The 15755-nt window shown below is 41.2% G+C and overlaps 1 long non-coding RNA gene across 2 annotated transcripts in view; it reads right to left on the reverse strand.

Moving 5' to 3' along the window:
- Window positions 1-14539, reverse strand: part of LOC122550362 — a 73882-nt gene extending 59343 nt beyond the window's left edge. Inside the window, exon 1 of one of the 2 annotated variants that reach the window (XR_006311824.1) lies at window positions 14464-14539. This is a non-coding gene — a long non-coding RNA (uncharacterized LOC122550362). The remainder of the gene's footprint in view (window positions 1-14463) is intronic. The other variant, XR_006311823.1, reaches the window with a different exon arrangement.
- Between the last annotated feature and the right edge of the window lie 1216 nt (window positions 14540-15755).

A 15755-nucleotide genomic window follows, 5' to 3' on the forward strand; every position in this document is an offset into this window, starting at 1 on the left:
GGAGGGGGATAAAGGTAAGGCCTTTGCTGAGGATTGATTGTTTTTCCTCAGTGTGGGGGAGGTCTAAGGGGGATGGTGATAACTCGGCAGGGCTGGGAGCTAGGACCTGGTGTAGGTGTGGAGCTGAGAGTGCGAGCGGGGCCTGTGACTAGAGTGGGTGTGGTGACAGGGGGAATGGGGGTGGAGTCATGTGCAGAGGTGATGTTCCCCTCAGGGTTCTGGGGGGTGGGGATGGTGACAGTGGGATCCGTGGGAGGTGAGAGGGTGTCAGCTGCCTGCTAAAGATTGCTCATGTCTCCTCCTTGATCTTCTTAACTCTTTCTTTAAATCCTTCCTTCAGCCTCAGCTGAACCATCTCACCTCAACGTCACATAAGCTTCCCTCTTCCGCTTAACAAGAGATACAATTTCCTTCGTAAACCACAGTTCCCTCACCTTATCACTTCCTCCTTGCCTGACAGGGACATACCTATCAAGGACACGCAATATCAGTTCCTTAAACCAGCTCCACATTTCCATTGTCCTCATCCCCTGAATTTTGCTACCCCATTCTAAGTCTTGCCTAATCGCATTATAATTGCCCTTCCCCCATCTATAACTCTTGCCCTGTGGCATGTACCTATCCCTTTCCATCGCTGAACTAAATGTAAACGATTTATGGTCACTCTCTCGGAAATGCTCACCAACCACTAAATCAAACACCTGGCCTGGTTCATGACTAAGAACCAGCTCCAGTGTGGCTTCCCCTCTTGTCAGCCCTTTGACATACTGTGTTAGGAAGCCCTCCTGTACACATTGGACAAAAACTGATCCATCTGATGTACTAGAGTTGTAGCATTTCCAGTCAATGTTGGGAAAGTAAGTCTCCATAATGACCACCCTGCTCCTTTCACTCCTGTCCAGAATCGATTTGCCGATCCTCTCCTCCTCATCCTTGGAACTTTGCAATGGCCTAAAAAAAACTCCCAGCAGTGTGACCTCTCCTCTCCTATTTCTAACCTCAGCCCATACTAACTCAGTAGATAAGTCCTTGTCAAATCAAGTGGCACAAGTAACGAACCAGAGATAACAACTCTGTTCTAGCTCTCAGCTTCCACCCTCACTCCCTAAAATCCTGCCTTACATCCCTATCCCTCTTTCTACCTATGTTGTTGGTACCTACATGGACCACGACTTGGGGCTGATCACCCTCTCCCTTCAGGACCCCAAAGACATGATCCGAGACATCGCGGACCCTGACACCGGGAGGCAACCCACCAACCGTGAGTCTCGTTCGTTCCAACAAACCTTCTATCTGACCCTCTAACTATTGAGTCCCCACTAACTAACACTCTCCTCCTTTCCTCCCTTCCCTTCTATGTAACAGGGACAGAGCTTGTGCCAGAGATCTGCACCCCATTGCATGCCCCTGGTAAGTCACCCCCCTCCCACCAACAGTATCCAAAATGGTTTGCTTGTTCTTCAGGGGAACAACCACAGGGGATCACTGCACTGACTGCTTTCTTCGTGTCTAGGAGTTACTGCTTCCCTCTAACTCTTACCTATCACAGCGTCTGCCTCCCGAATGATCCGAAGTTCATCCAGCTCCCGCTCCAGTTCCCTAACGCAGTCTTGGAGGAGCAAGAGTTGGGTGCACTTCCTGCAGTATACTTGAATGGGACACTAATGACATCCCTCACCTCAAACATCAGGCAGGAGGAACTCCTCTCCCTGCACTGTCATGCTTGCTAGTCCCCTTATCAAAAAGTAAATTTAAAAAGCATAGAAGCTTATCTGATGTTTCCCTGGTGTATAAGGTTAGAGGAGGTGGAGGCCCTACAAGGGTAGAATCTCAGGTTTAGAAAACCTATATAGCTGAGGGGAAAAAATAAGTCCTTCCTTTCCCAGAAACCTCTGCTCTCCAAGATGCTGTTGCTGCTGACGCTTGAAGTAAGCTTTTAAAGTTTTAACTCAGTGACTCACCTTTCCCGACAGGCCCCTGGTCCACGCTCTTGCTCTTCCTGCTGCTGAAAACAAAAATGGAGGGCTCCGCCGCTTGAGGTAAGGTTTTAAAGATTTAAATCAGTTACTCACCTTCCCCAACAGGCCCAAAGATATCTTTTAATGTCATTAGGCTCCAGAAATCTATTGATTTCTGTCCTCAATTTGTTCAATGAATGAGTTTCTAGAGCTGCCCGGAGCAGAGAATTCCAAAGGCCTTCTCAGCAAAGCAATCCTTGTCTCAGTCTTTAATAGACTTCCCCTTACTCTGAGATCATCCCAAAGTCATCAGCCATGGAAACACCCTATTTACATCCACCCTGTTACTCCCTGTAGGATTTTTTAAAAAGTTTCAATAATATCCATTCTCATTCTTCAAAACTCTTAAACAGTGGTTATCTACTGGTGTACTGAGCTGCAAAACCTTTACATCTATGATTCCAATCTCCTTGCAATCAATCAAATTGGCTTTAAACTGGTAAATGTGATGCTGGGAACTTCAGGTGGAGGTTGAGCCAAGTTTTCCACTGGTTACTTCTGGCTAAAGATGGTTGGAAATGCATCATTTCAACCCTGTTGTCTTTAATGGTGTGCTGCGCTCCTCCATTGGTGACAGTAGAGACTTTTTGAGTATCCTCTTCCTCCTTGTAGTTGTTCAATCACCCACAACCATTCATGAGGTGGATCTGCAAATATTTAATCTGATCTGTTGGTTGTATGATTGTATAAATCTGACTATAACATGTTCTTTCCCATCCTAATTGTCTTTTTTTGTCCTCTAGAGACTGTGTTAATGCAATGATTGGAATCTGTATGCTTTTAATAGGACAGAACTGAAGAGCATCCTGCTAACCAGCAAGTGATATATATTGGCTATTTGCACTTGATAGAAGGCTGACTGTTGTCAGACCTTGTCAAAACTTTTCTCTTTCAGGTTCCAGCCTCTGCATGAGATCTGACATCACTGATGCACTCTAACAAATAACTATTAACCTCTATACCACCAGCACTACATCCATGCCCTATATGTATTAGATGCCATTCAGTGTCTAAAACTGACAGCCTTTTTACTAAAATATTGCAGCTGCCTGAAATCCAAACTAAAATAAAACACACCACTAGAAAATGCTCATTATTACCGGTGGCATCTTTGAATAGAAAACAGGGTATGCTGTTGGAGATAATAAACCACCTGAAAAACAGTATAAATATTAAATGAGAATGATGGCTTGTGGGATGCGTGGAGTAACTGTTGACTGTACGAATATTAGTTCCTGAACATGTGTATATGGAGTAAAATCTTTGTAATGTCAGATTACATGGACTGATTACAGATGGAAGGAGGCACCAATGAACCTTTGCTGTACTATGCTTATGATATATTTTATAGGCAATAAATGTGCTCATTTTGAACTAGCTTCATGTCTGAACCCCTTGGAACTTTCTAATGATAATGTACCCATGTAGCCATTCATATCATTTTCTTTTAAGGATCTCTCCAATCTCACATTGAACAGATGACAGGGAATTAGAATAATTTCACTGATATTTTAGGCCAGTATTACTTTAAGAGACTAAAGGAAGGGAGAACAAATTACATTTACCTTAGGTGAAAACAGGTGAGACACAAGGAAGAAAATATACGTTCATGGCATCATCAATACATTAAAACTTCTAGGCAGGGCAATACAAGTGTCAAGGCTTTTAAGGCAGTTGTCTGACATAGCCAGTGAGTTAGGGCTGTAAACAATAGATTTCAATGGATCAAATGGTCTTTTCTCATCGCTGATCTTCCTAGTGTTATGAAGTCATTCCCTCATACACACTTTTCCTCATTACTCAATAGAAATCACTGTTGGAGATCACTTATTGAAACAAGTTCTCATATCCCTATTGTAAACTTGGTGTTATTAGGGATTGAACTTGAGATTTCTCCAGTTTATGCAGCTCAGTCCTTCTTAATCATTCTTGAGTCTGTATCAAAATAGTCACTTGCCTTGAAATGATCAAAAATGAAAAAAAAAGAACTATTACATGTGTTATGACCAGAAACAACTTTCTGGTGTATCATTTCATCACACAATCTTCAATTGTAATAAATGAATTTAATGATATATGCTTTGCTTTGAATCTCTCATTATTCAAAGTTAGTAAAGGTTTTGCTTTCTTAATTGAGCCATAGCAGTCATTAATGAGCAAGTTCTTCTCACACGTAACTGTATATTTCTCTATTATGTCATGGGCTGCCAAAATCTTTTCTGTACCCCATCAATTTTCCCTTAAGCACCAACCCATTTATTAAATCTTTTATTAGGTCTTATATTATGTATGCAAGCAAAGATATTAATATCAACTGCTGTATTGTGGAAATCTCCATAAATCTCCATAAATTTCCTTTAATAAAGAACGTGTTTTCATACTGCATTCTAATTTTTACTCTATAAGATGTTAATATAATTTAATGAAGCTAATCTGATTTATATTTCAACTCACTAATAAGCTAATTTTAGTTTAAAACCTTTCTACATTTAAATTTGTTGGCAGTAATCGGAGATTGAGGTAATTATTATAAGACTCAGGGATTGAAGTATGTTTCCAGTTTGCAACAGAAGTGTAAACAGATACTAGGGAGAAACAATCTCCTTTTTGATTGCAATATTTCCTCAAATTTACCACTACTTTGCATAGATATTGCCCAGTGTAAGATAATAACTAAAACTTCTTATTTGAAAAGAATGCAATGCATGGGACTGATTTTGACCTTACCTGCCAGGTGGACGTGGTGGTGGATGCAGGAAATGAGAGGATAAGTAAATTCAAACTGCTTAATTTGCAACACAACATGAACTCACTAATTAATATTGTAAGACATCTCAAGGTGTTTCATCAGGGAGTTATCAATTAGTTATTATTACTGTAACATATATATAGTTTGCAAGAATGGTAGTTGAGGAAAAAAAATCTCTGTAATTTCTACTAGCTGAATGCTAAGGGTGGATAGACTTTATTCCAATCCATATACAACATGGTGGCAGCTACTGGAAGCTAGAAACAGCAATGAAGAACCAAAGAGAAAAACTCAGCAACTGAGTTACATGAAGACCCAATGACTCAGGGTTAGCATTGCTGCCTCATAGCGCCAGGGACCTGGGTTCCATCATTGGGCGACCGTCTATGTGGAAATTGCATATTCTCTCCTTATCTGTGTGGGCTTCCTCTGGGTGCTCTGGTTTCCTCCCACAGTCCAACAACGTGCAGTCTAATGATGGTGGATTTGCCATGTTAAATTGACCATCCTGTCCAAGGATTGTAGACTAGGTGGATTAGCTAGGGAAAATGCAGGGTTGCAGGGATAGGGCGGAGGTATGTGTCTGAGGGGAATGTTCTATTGAGGGGCAACGTGGATTCGATGGCCCGAGTTGCTTGCTTCCACACTGCAGGGTTTCTAAGATTCAGCTGTAGAAAGGCTGGATTGTTCGCCTTTATAACAAGAGGATTTGAATGCAGCAATAATAATACCTTGCTTCAATTGTGCAGATACTTGGAGCGCTATGTGCAGTTTCGTCTTCTTATCTCAGGAAGAATATCATTATCAAAGAAAGAGTGCAATGGAAGCTCACCAGAGATGAGGAGGAATTTCTTTACCCAGAGCCTATGGAATTCTCTGCCACAGCAAACCATTGAGGCCAAACATTGAAGATTTTCAAGAAAGTTGTACTTATATTTCTTCAGACCAAAGGGATCAAAGAAAGCAGGAGCAGATGACTGAGTTGGATGATCAGTCGTGATCGTATTAAATGGCAGAGCAGGTTTGAACGGCTGGATGGCTTGCTCCTGCTCCTATATTCAGTGTTTCTCATTTTTTCTCAGAGGCAAGTGACCCTGTGAAATTCTTTACCACAGAGAGCTGGGTTATATTCAAGGCCAGGTTAGATGGATGTTTAATCAGGAAGGGAGCCCACAATTAAAGGGATAGAGCAAGAAAGTGGGGCTGAGGATTTTCAGACCATTTCAGATTCAATGAAGTGATTTGCCTACTTCTGCTTCCTAATCTTATGAAAGCATGGTCTTAAGGAAACTATTTTGACAAAAAATGAGTTTTTTCTCAGCAATACTGAAGTTTTACGTTGCCAAATGACTATTCAAAATAAAGTTTCTTTTAATTTGATTTTATGGCAACCTTATGCCATATGTTCTAGATAACATTCCAGTTGATTACTACCACTCTGTAAGGTTGTTTTCATCACAGCACGGCAGACATTATGATAGGATCATAGGACCTTACAACACTGAAGCAGTTTGTTTTGTCTGCGACTCCATCCATTGAGCTTCTTTAGTTCAATCTGCAGAAGGCTCGGATGATGCACAAAATGATCTGTTCGATGACTGCTAATTGCTCACGCTCAATGCACCACTCCCGTCATTGCGAATCTGTTGCTTTCTTATTCGAGCTGGGTGACTGACACTGAAGCTGACTTTTGGGAGACAACATTTCCCTTTGGAAAGATGTGGTTCCAAGAATTGCACTCTGTTGCCTATTGTTCTGTGACAGCCATTTTTCTGCCCTTACCTCCTGACATGCATCAAACTGTTCCCTGTTCAACACAAGCAGATGTGCAAAGCTCCTCAATCCACAGTAAAGCAAACTTTGTTTTACTTTATTAGAGACTTAAGGGTTTAGTATATTCAGCAGAGTGTTTTAGAGTAGGAACCACTATGTAACACTTAATTAAAGCTGTATTGAACTGGTTTGAATTCCCATGTTTAGTGAAGTGACTGGATGGGAGCTTATATTTTAAGTTAAAAGATTCTTAATAGGACAAAACAGAATCTTATGGAACTTTGTGAAGATGATTTATCACAAGCAAAGATTCATTAGTGCAGGAACAAAGGGGAAGCCAGATCTCCAAGCTCTAATTAAAGGACTTGAATTAAAATCTGAATTAAAACAGAAAGTACTGGAGAAACTCAGCAGGCCAGGCAGTATCTGTAGAGATAGCAACAAAATTAACATTTTGTGTCCGATTTGTCTGTTGTTTGGAACTGAAGTTCAGAACTGAACTCAAAAAATGAACTCTGCTCCCCCTCCAGACCTTCCAAATTTCTCCAGCATTTTCTGTTTTCATTCTAATGAGCTCTAATTACATTGTCTAAGAATATAACAATGACCAGAATTTTACACATCCCCCTGGGAGTGAACTGGTAATGATTCTATGTCCAATCCTTCTGCAACCCCATTGCTCCTCTAATTATTTTTTCTTTGGCAGTGACTTGTATTTAAGCCATTTGACAAGTTAAGGCTCTCCCTTTTAGTTCCTATTCACATCTCTTTTTTCTTTCTCCATCATTAACAACCATCATTGTCTCCTGCATGGGCCTCCAGATCATCTGTCTTCTTGCTTCTCCTCGGGCCCTGTCAAGAAACTAGTGTCTGGTGGCTTCCACAGGTATCGGTACTGGTTCCACAGTTGTTCATGATACGTATAAACAATGTAGGTGAGAGTGTGGTGGAATGATCAATCCTGAACCTGTGTGAGTGAACGTGGGACAATAGAAGGGATATTATTGGTGGTAGTCAATTAGAAGGCCACCTCTAGCTGGGACTGCTGACCTTTTAGGGATGATGGCTTGCATTTCCAAGCTGTTGGTCCAATCCACTTTGTAAAAGGTGGACCTGCCATGGTAGAGTTGGGGTGGTGGGATTGGTCACTGCCAACTGGGTCTGTGTGTAGGAGATAAAGCTCTGGACAAGGTAGGTGTATCTCAGGGAGCCACTGTGGGTTGTCTTGATGTAACTTAGTGATCTCCCCACGCAGCCAGATGTCATTCTTTGCTTTTTATTCATTCTTGGATGTGTAGGTCTTGCTGGCTAGGTCTGCATTTATTGCTCATTCCTAATTGTTCTTAAGAAGACGGTGGTGAGCTGTATTCTTAAACTCAAGATTAGAGTAGCACTGGAAAAACACAGCAGGTCAGGCAGCATCTGAGCACCAGGAAAAGTGACGTTTCGGGCATAAGCCCTTCATCAGGAATGAGCTGAGTGGATTGTGTTAAACTGCTGACATCCATTTGAAGTTGATACACGTATAGAGCCATCAGGGAGGGAATTCCAGAATTTTGACCTGTGACAGTAAAGGGACAATGCTATATTTCCAAGTCAGGGTGGTAAGTGACTTGGATGGGAAATTGCAGGGTATGGTTCTGCAATGTGTCTGCTGCTTTGTTCGTTCTTGATGGTAGTGGTTGTGGATTGATCAGATCAGGAATGACCAGGTTTTGCCCCAGGTTCTATTCGCATTCTGTGCTTAACTGTGGGGTCTTAAAACAGGGTAACTAAAGCATTGCTATAATTGAGATTATCACACGGTAGATCTGAAATTAGCTGAGGTTCTTATCCTGAACCTTATTCAATAACATCTCACTTTGCCATACAATTGTGTGCTTTCTTGTGATAGATAGAAAAGTGAGATTCAGCTCCATCTCTCCATCACATCACTCAATGCTTCCACCAACTCTTGTCTTCCAGTATAACTTTATCAAACAAACTATTGAGACATTTTCAGTCCTTTACAAACCATGTAACTTCACTACTAATATTACTCATTTGGACTTTACATGATTTATTCTACAGGGTAAAGTCCATATTTGTCATGTTTTCTCCACATGTTCCAAGTTAAATTGCTCAAAAAAAACTTTAAGTAATCTCACTTAAGATACCCCATGTAAAAGAATTTCATTCTATTTCACCACACATCTTGCTCCAGGCACAATTCTGGATTTACACTGCACAATTACAACTTGAATTTATAAGGCATTTTTAAAATAATAAAATATCCCAAGGCATTTTACAGATTATTGAGAGCTTTAGTGTTGGTTCAAACAATTTCATTTTGCACTGAGTTGTAAGCGAATGAATGCAAGCTAATTCTGAAACATGGGGTTAGCGAACTATAAGTCCAAGCTTAATGATATGTTCATATTAGTATTGTTGGAAAGGCACATACTCAAAGAGACATTCCAGATACTGCATAAATAATACATGATTTTCATTAGAAATTGAAAATAAAATGTGGCTGTGCATTAGTAAATGCCCAAATTGGAAAAAATTGAAGAATAATGACATAAATATGGAGGTTACAATAGCTGAAAATAAACTGAATAAGCTCCTTGCAACTTCAGACAACTCAAACAATACTACACAGGACAAAATTCACCAGGCAACTTTTCAAGATTTAGAAGATACATGTTATTAGCAACAGGTTGGGGGATAAATACAGATTTTTGATTTTATAGCCAGACCCCAATAAATCCTCAGTGTTACTCATTGTTTTGGCGACACTTACTGAGTCCCATCAGATTTTCAAGCAATATGACCAGCATTGCTGAAAAAAGAACTCACTAAACTGTGACCCACAAAGCATCCACTTAGAAATCACAATTGTACTAAGGAATAACTGATAAATGACACATCTGTGGTTATTTTAAATTAAACGCTTTTGGATAAAAATAAGAGATTTAGATTGTGTGTCAAAAGATAAAACTTACAGTTGACCTACGAAAAACATGAAATACTCATTCATAATAACTATGTACATCATGGCCTGTTTTGTTCATTGTGTAGTAAATAATAACTTTATTTTGCATTCAGAGATGTGACAAGGATAAATGTCAGGCAATGTTGTAACAATGATAGACAAAAGGTCAGAAAATCTGATTCTATTTTAGACTCAGTAGTTTCTAACTTGCTACAAAGTGGGAAAATATTTCTTAATCCTTTCACATTATACTAAGAGTAATTCTAATGTTTAACTTCTAACTTTGTTCCTTATTTCTACCTTGTTTTAAGAGTTGGTATCTAGGCACTTGCATCTATGATGGTGCCGTGTGTGGCAACAATGAAAACCTTTCACCGTACTCCTGTACTTTCGTACTTGAGTAAATATGACAATAAAGTCTAAATCTAAGTCTAAAGTTTAATATCTAAAAGGTGGAGGAATTGGAGGAAATGCAGAAGGCTTTTAGAGTGCTGGCACACACATGATGGTAAAATTATATGAGTCTGCTTTCTGTATTTAAAAAAATGATTTAACATGAATCATTACCATGCTGCTGGAAATCCTGTGGACAGTTCATTCACCTGGAACATGAGAGTGAACTGCTGACAGGTTCTGCCACTGGGGCTGCAAGTAAAGACATCCTACTTTGGCAGGTGATGGGACTTGGAATGTCACGTTGGCTGCAATGGCCAGATAACAGGCATCTACGAGGACAGGATTAAGGACAGTCTGATCCCAGGAGTTGCCAGCACCGTCAGAGAAGACAAGCAGGAGGCTGGAAGAACACAGCAAGCCAAGCAGCATCAGGAGGTTGATGTTTTGGGTGTTTATCCTGCCTCATGCCTGTCTACTTTGGATTCCAGCATCTTCAGTTTTCTTGTCTCTAGCACCATTAGAGTGGCAGCAGACAGCAATGGCCAGTGCCTTGGCTGCAGCTCCAGACAGAGAATGGCTCAATGGCCAGGCACTGTTGAAGTAAGTTCGGGCTGTCTGGAGAAATCTGGGGCATGGCAGTCAGGCCCTAGTGACTGTGTAGAGAGAAGCTGAGTAACAAGTGTCAGTGCATCTGTTTTAAGGATTGGGGGGGGGGGGGTAAGTTATAGAAGACGGGAGGGGCGCAGGTTCATCAATGAGAACCACAAGCCCCTCATAACCCTCACCAGAGCTGGCTGGAAATGACACTGAGCAGCCTTCCCTTGTGGCTGTAGGACCACATGATGCAGGTGGAATGCTAAGGGAGGCAGAATTGACCTTCAATTGGTCACATAAACAGCTCCATTAGCCTCCAGCTACCTGGCCTGCAAATTTGCCAAGATTTTCTGTGTTTTTTTTCATTTCAAATATCCTGCTATAATTTTATCTTTTGCAGTAAGCTGACAGTCTCACTAAGAAGGTGCAGTTCAATGATGATCTAATTAAATGGCATGACAGACTGAAAGGACTAATGGGCCTTCGCCTCTTCCTGTATTTGATGTTGGAAGTGGAAGGATGCACATTAATTTTGTGAAGCATTCTCCTTTCATGCAGCGGCATAAGGTACAATATGAGGCAAAAGGAGGAGAACTGCACACTGCACTTCATGTTAAGTGGTTGCAGCTGGGACACCTCTCTATCGACACCAAGTCCTATGGGCAGAAAGGTATTCTGTTTCCTAGCACAGACTACACAGGTAAGCACCAGAAGGAATAAATTTAAAGTAAATGGGTTTCCCCAGTTTTTACACATTATTGTAAAATGTCCTTCAAATTCGCTGATATAATAAATGACAACGTTCTTTTTTCTTCATTTTATGAGCCTTCATCCTCAGTCTCATATTGGGAAAATAATAGGTTATCGATTAAATATAGGATGAGCATGACAAGTGGAGACAGTGTTTGCAGAAAATGATGTGACACAATATCACTCAGCAGGTGTTTTCTGAGTCCGTTTATAATTCTCACACTTCACTTTGCCGTAAATGTCAATAACTGTTCATTTAATTAATAATGAACTCATTCCACCAACTGTTTCAGGCATTATCCCAAGAAGAAAAAAAAGTAAGAATTCATCACTGAAATAAAGCAACCGTTATGTTCTTGATACAGAAGAATAAGGAGGAGGTTTAAAAAAAGGCAATGTGTAAATAAACAATGGTCCAGTAAGCCTCAAAGAACCTTGCCAATTGGGATGGCACAGCACATCTTTCTTTGCTCTGTAGATTGGGAGAGGGCTTTCAAAACCTTGATCTGAAAATTCCATTTCAGAATTTGGCAAAATCACCACAGATCAACAAGATAACGCACCCTCCAACGTCATGTGAAATTTTGAAATGCCAGTCTTGGTCATCAGGAATGTAAATAATAAAATTTATTCAAAAATTATGGTCATTTCCATTTGTTTGGGTCAATGTTGCACTTTTGTCAGCTGAGGATTTAAAAGCTCAGGAAATGTCGCATGATAATCATTTTGATGTCGACCATTAGTAAACCCAACATGAAGAACAACAAATCAGCCACTTGAGGTATTGAATTTGTTAATATTTGCACGGCGGAGTTTTCAGCATTTTGACCCTGCAGAGAGACAACTCGTTTTGAGGCTCTCCGAAGGAAGCACAAGAATTTGGATAGTCTTGAAGGGTAAGTGTTTTGAAACCTGTTTAATAACCACTGACTAACTCCAAGAAAAGACAATCTAATCATCACCCCTTAACATTCAATGGTGTTGTTATCACTGAATTCCCCATGATCAACATTCTGGGGTTACCATTGACCAACTGAACTTGTCACATAAGTACGACAAGAGCAAGTCAGAGGTTAGGAATACTGCAGCCAGTAACCCATCTGCTGACTTCCCAGAACTTGTCCACTATTTACAAGGAACAAGTCAAGAGTATGATAGAATATTCCCCATTTGCCTGCATGTGTGTATCTCCAGCAACACTCAGGAGGACTTTACACCATCCAGGACAAAGCAGTCCGCTTGATTGGCACTGCATTCACAAGTGTTCACGCTCTCTACTGCTGATAATCGGTAGCAGTAATGTGTACTATCTACAAGATGCACTGCACAAATTCACCTTCCAAACCTACAACAACCTCCATCAAGAACATCCAGAGTAGCAGATACATGGGGACACCATCATCTGCAAGTTCCCCTCCAAGCCACTCTTCATCCTGGCTTAGAAATATATCACCGATCCTTCATTATCATTGGATCAGAATCCTAGAATTCCCTCCCTAAGGACATTATGGATCTACTTGCAGTGCATAGATTGCAGCTGTTCAAGAAGGCAGTTCAGCATTACCTTCTCAAGGATAACTAGGGATCAGCAATAGGTGTTGGTTAGTCAGTGACACCCACATCCCACAAGTAAGTTAAAAAAAAGATTGTCCATCCCTAGATGCTGAGCTGCCTTATTGAACTACTCCAGATCATGTGCTTTAGGTAGACCCATACTACTGTTAGGGAGGGAGTTTCTAGATTCTGATCCAGCAAGTTCTTAGGCAGGGTGTCTGCGTTATTGGTCCCACAAAAATACCACTATGTCTCATCTCCCCAGTCAATGCTTGTCATAGAATGCTTCTTCTCCATAGTGCATCTGGAGCAATAAAGCATGGTTTTACTGGGTATTGTTTCTTAATTGGATTCTCCTGCAAAAGGAGAATCCAATCGATTCAGGAATCAGCTGCTTGTGATCTGGCAGCTGATTCCTGAATAGAACCTGTTGCAGATCATTACACCAGATTGTGGCATATGTTAAGAATGTGAGGTAATGTCAGTTTCCTGTGAACTGCATTAAATTTAGATAGGTTATCCAGTGTTGTCAGTGATCCTTCACATTGTGAAAACAAATCTATTGAATTGGACACATCTGGATTACTGTGTCTCATTGTTCAGGGAAGGAGGATAGGCACAAGAAGCAGTTTAAAGAGGTTTACCAGAGTAATATCCGGAATGGGCAGGTCGGCTCATGAGGGGCATTTGAGCAGCCGCAAAGGACAAAATGTGACTTGATTGAAGTATCCAAACTCCTGAGGAGTCCTGGATATGAAGAGAATCATTACTTTTGTGGGAAACATAGAAATAGATGTCACTGTTTCAAAATAAGCAGCCACCCATTTAAAACAGGGATAAAGAGATTGTTGTTTCACAGAGGATCATGAGTCTTTGGAACTCACATCTTGAACAGGCAGTAGAAGCAGCATCCTTAACTATTTTGAAGATAAAGCTGGATGGAGCCTTGCTAAGTAAGAGGGCAAAAGGTTATCAAGAGTAAGCAGATCAGCCATGATCTTACTGAATGGCAGAACAAGGTCCTTGAAGGTCCAAGTGACCTGGTCCTGATTCTAACTGGTATTTTTTTCTTTACCCACTTGTAGGATGTGGATGTCACTGACTTAACAGCATTTATTATCCTTGAGAAGGTGGTGGTGAGCTGCCTGCTTGAACTGCTGCAGTTCATGTGCTGTAAGTAATCATTCAAGGCCAGCCCAGTGAGTGATGCCCACATCCCATGAATAAATAAATATAACAATGTTCTGGGAACCAGTATTTAAATCTTACCATAGCTAATGCTGGAATTTGGATTTAATAAAAAATCTAGAATTAGAAGTCAAATCATGACTGTGGAACCAATAGTGGTTGTTGTCAAAACTCATCTGCTTGACTAGTGTTCTTTAGGGAAAGGGATCTGCCATCTTGATATGGTCTGCCAGACATGTGACTCTGGTAGCAAGACATTTAGCTGCATGAACCACTAGAAACTCTGAATAGAAATGAAGCTGCATGGACCATCTACCGTTAATCCAGGCACCAGAAGCAACAATGACAAAATGAACCCTGTTGATGAAACAAAGTCTCCTTTACCAATATCTGGGGAATTTTGTCAAAATGGGAGGAGCTGCCTCACAGACAAGTCAAGTAACATCGTCATACTCACAAAATCATACCTTGCAGAATTTGAATTAGAATGACTACTCTTGAATGAAGACTGTACAGCACCCTCATGACCTGTTCTACCTGTCCATCTTCCTTCCCATCTACCTGCTCCACCCTCCTCTGTGACCTATCACCACCACCCCCACCTTCATCTGCCTATCACATTCTCAGCTACCTTCCCTGCAGCTCCACACCCCCTCCCATTTATCTCTCCACCCCCCTTGGCTCACAAGCCTCATTCCTGATGAAGGGCTTTTACCCGAAATGTTGATTGTCCTGCTCCTCAGATGCTGCCTGATCAGCAGTGCTTTTCCAGCATCACACTCTCGACTCTGATCTCCAGCATCTGCAGTCCTCACTTTCTCCTATTTGACTAATCTTGTCAACAATGTATCCTGAGTTAATGGGAATGGGGGGGATTCTACATTGGTTAGAGCCATCCACCACACTCATTATTGCTTGCAAAATTTTCTCTCACTCACTCTAACCGTGCACATTATTAGCCTTGGTTGATCCCTAGACTGCTGACTGATTCACCCAAGACATGGGAGGACAGAGTGGTCTTGACCTCGCTCCTGGTGCCATTCCTCACAAGGATGGTGGTGACAAGAAAAAAGCACTGTCCATTGTTGTGCTCATTGATGTTCATTACAACCAATGTCACTGCATTCTTAACATGTAAAATCTTCTATCCCTTGTTCATGAAGTATTCTCTCTTTTGATGGCAAGAGGCTGGATGGCCGACACACCTCCTACTCATAATAACTGCATGTTACTACAGATACCATCAATCTATGTACAGAGAATCAGAGTGAGCCTTTAGAATTGAAGATGAGTTACATTTGACAGGAAATGTTAATTTTGTTTCTCTCGCCTCAGATGCTGCCTGAATTTCTCAAGCATTTCCTATTTTTACTTCATGTCTCCTCCTCCACTCTGAGAAAGAAGTAACAAATCCCAAAGAGGATGCAGCAACAGGGCTGCCTCCAGCACCCTCCACTAGTTGAGATACTGACATCCCAGTGGGTAATTGTGCCAGACTACTGTTGGAAGCACACGCTGGTCGATGTATCACATCCTGACAGGGAAGACCTCCAGAGTGAGGCAATCACATCCCACATTCACACCAGGTTCTGATAATAGTCAAGGAAGGTGAAGGTGAGGGTGATAGTCCGGAGTGGGGGTGGGGGCGGAGAGGTCAGGAAGAAGATTGCAGGTTAGGAAGGCGGTGCTGAGTTCGAGGGATTTGACTGAGACAAAGTGGGGGGAGGGGAAATGAGGAAACTGGAGAAATCTGAGTTCA

Source organism: Chiloscyllium plagiosum, chromosome 5, assembly GCF_004010195.1.
Source record: "Chiloscyllium plagiosum isolate BGI_BamShark_2017 chromosome 5, ASM401019v2, whole genome shotgun sequence".
NCBI lineage: Eukaryota > Metazoa > Chordata > Chondrichthyes > Orectolobiformes > Hemiscylliidae > Chiloscyllium > Chiloscyllium plagiosum.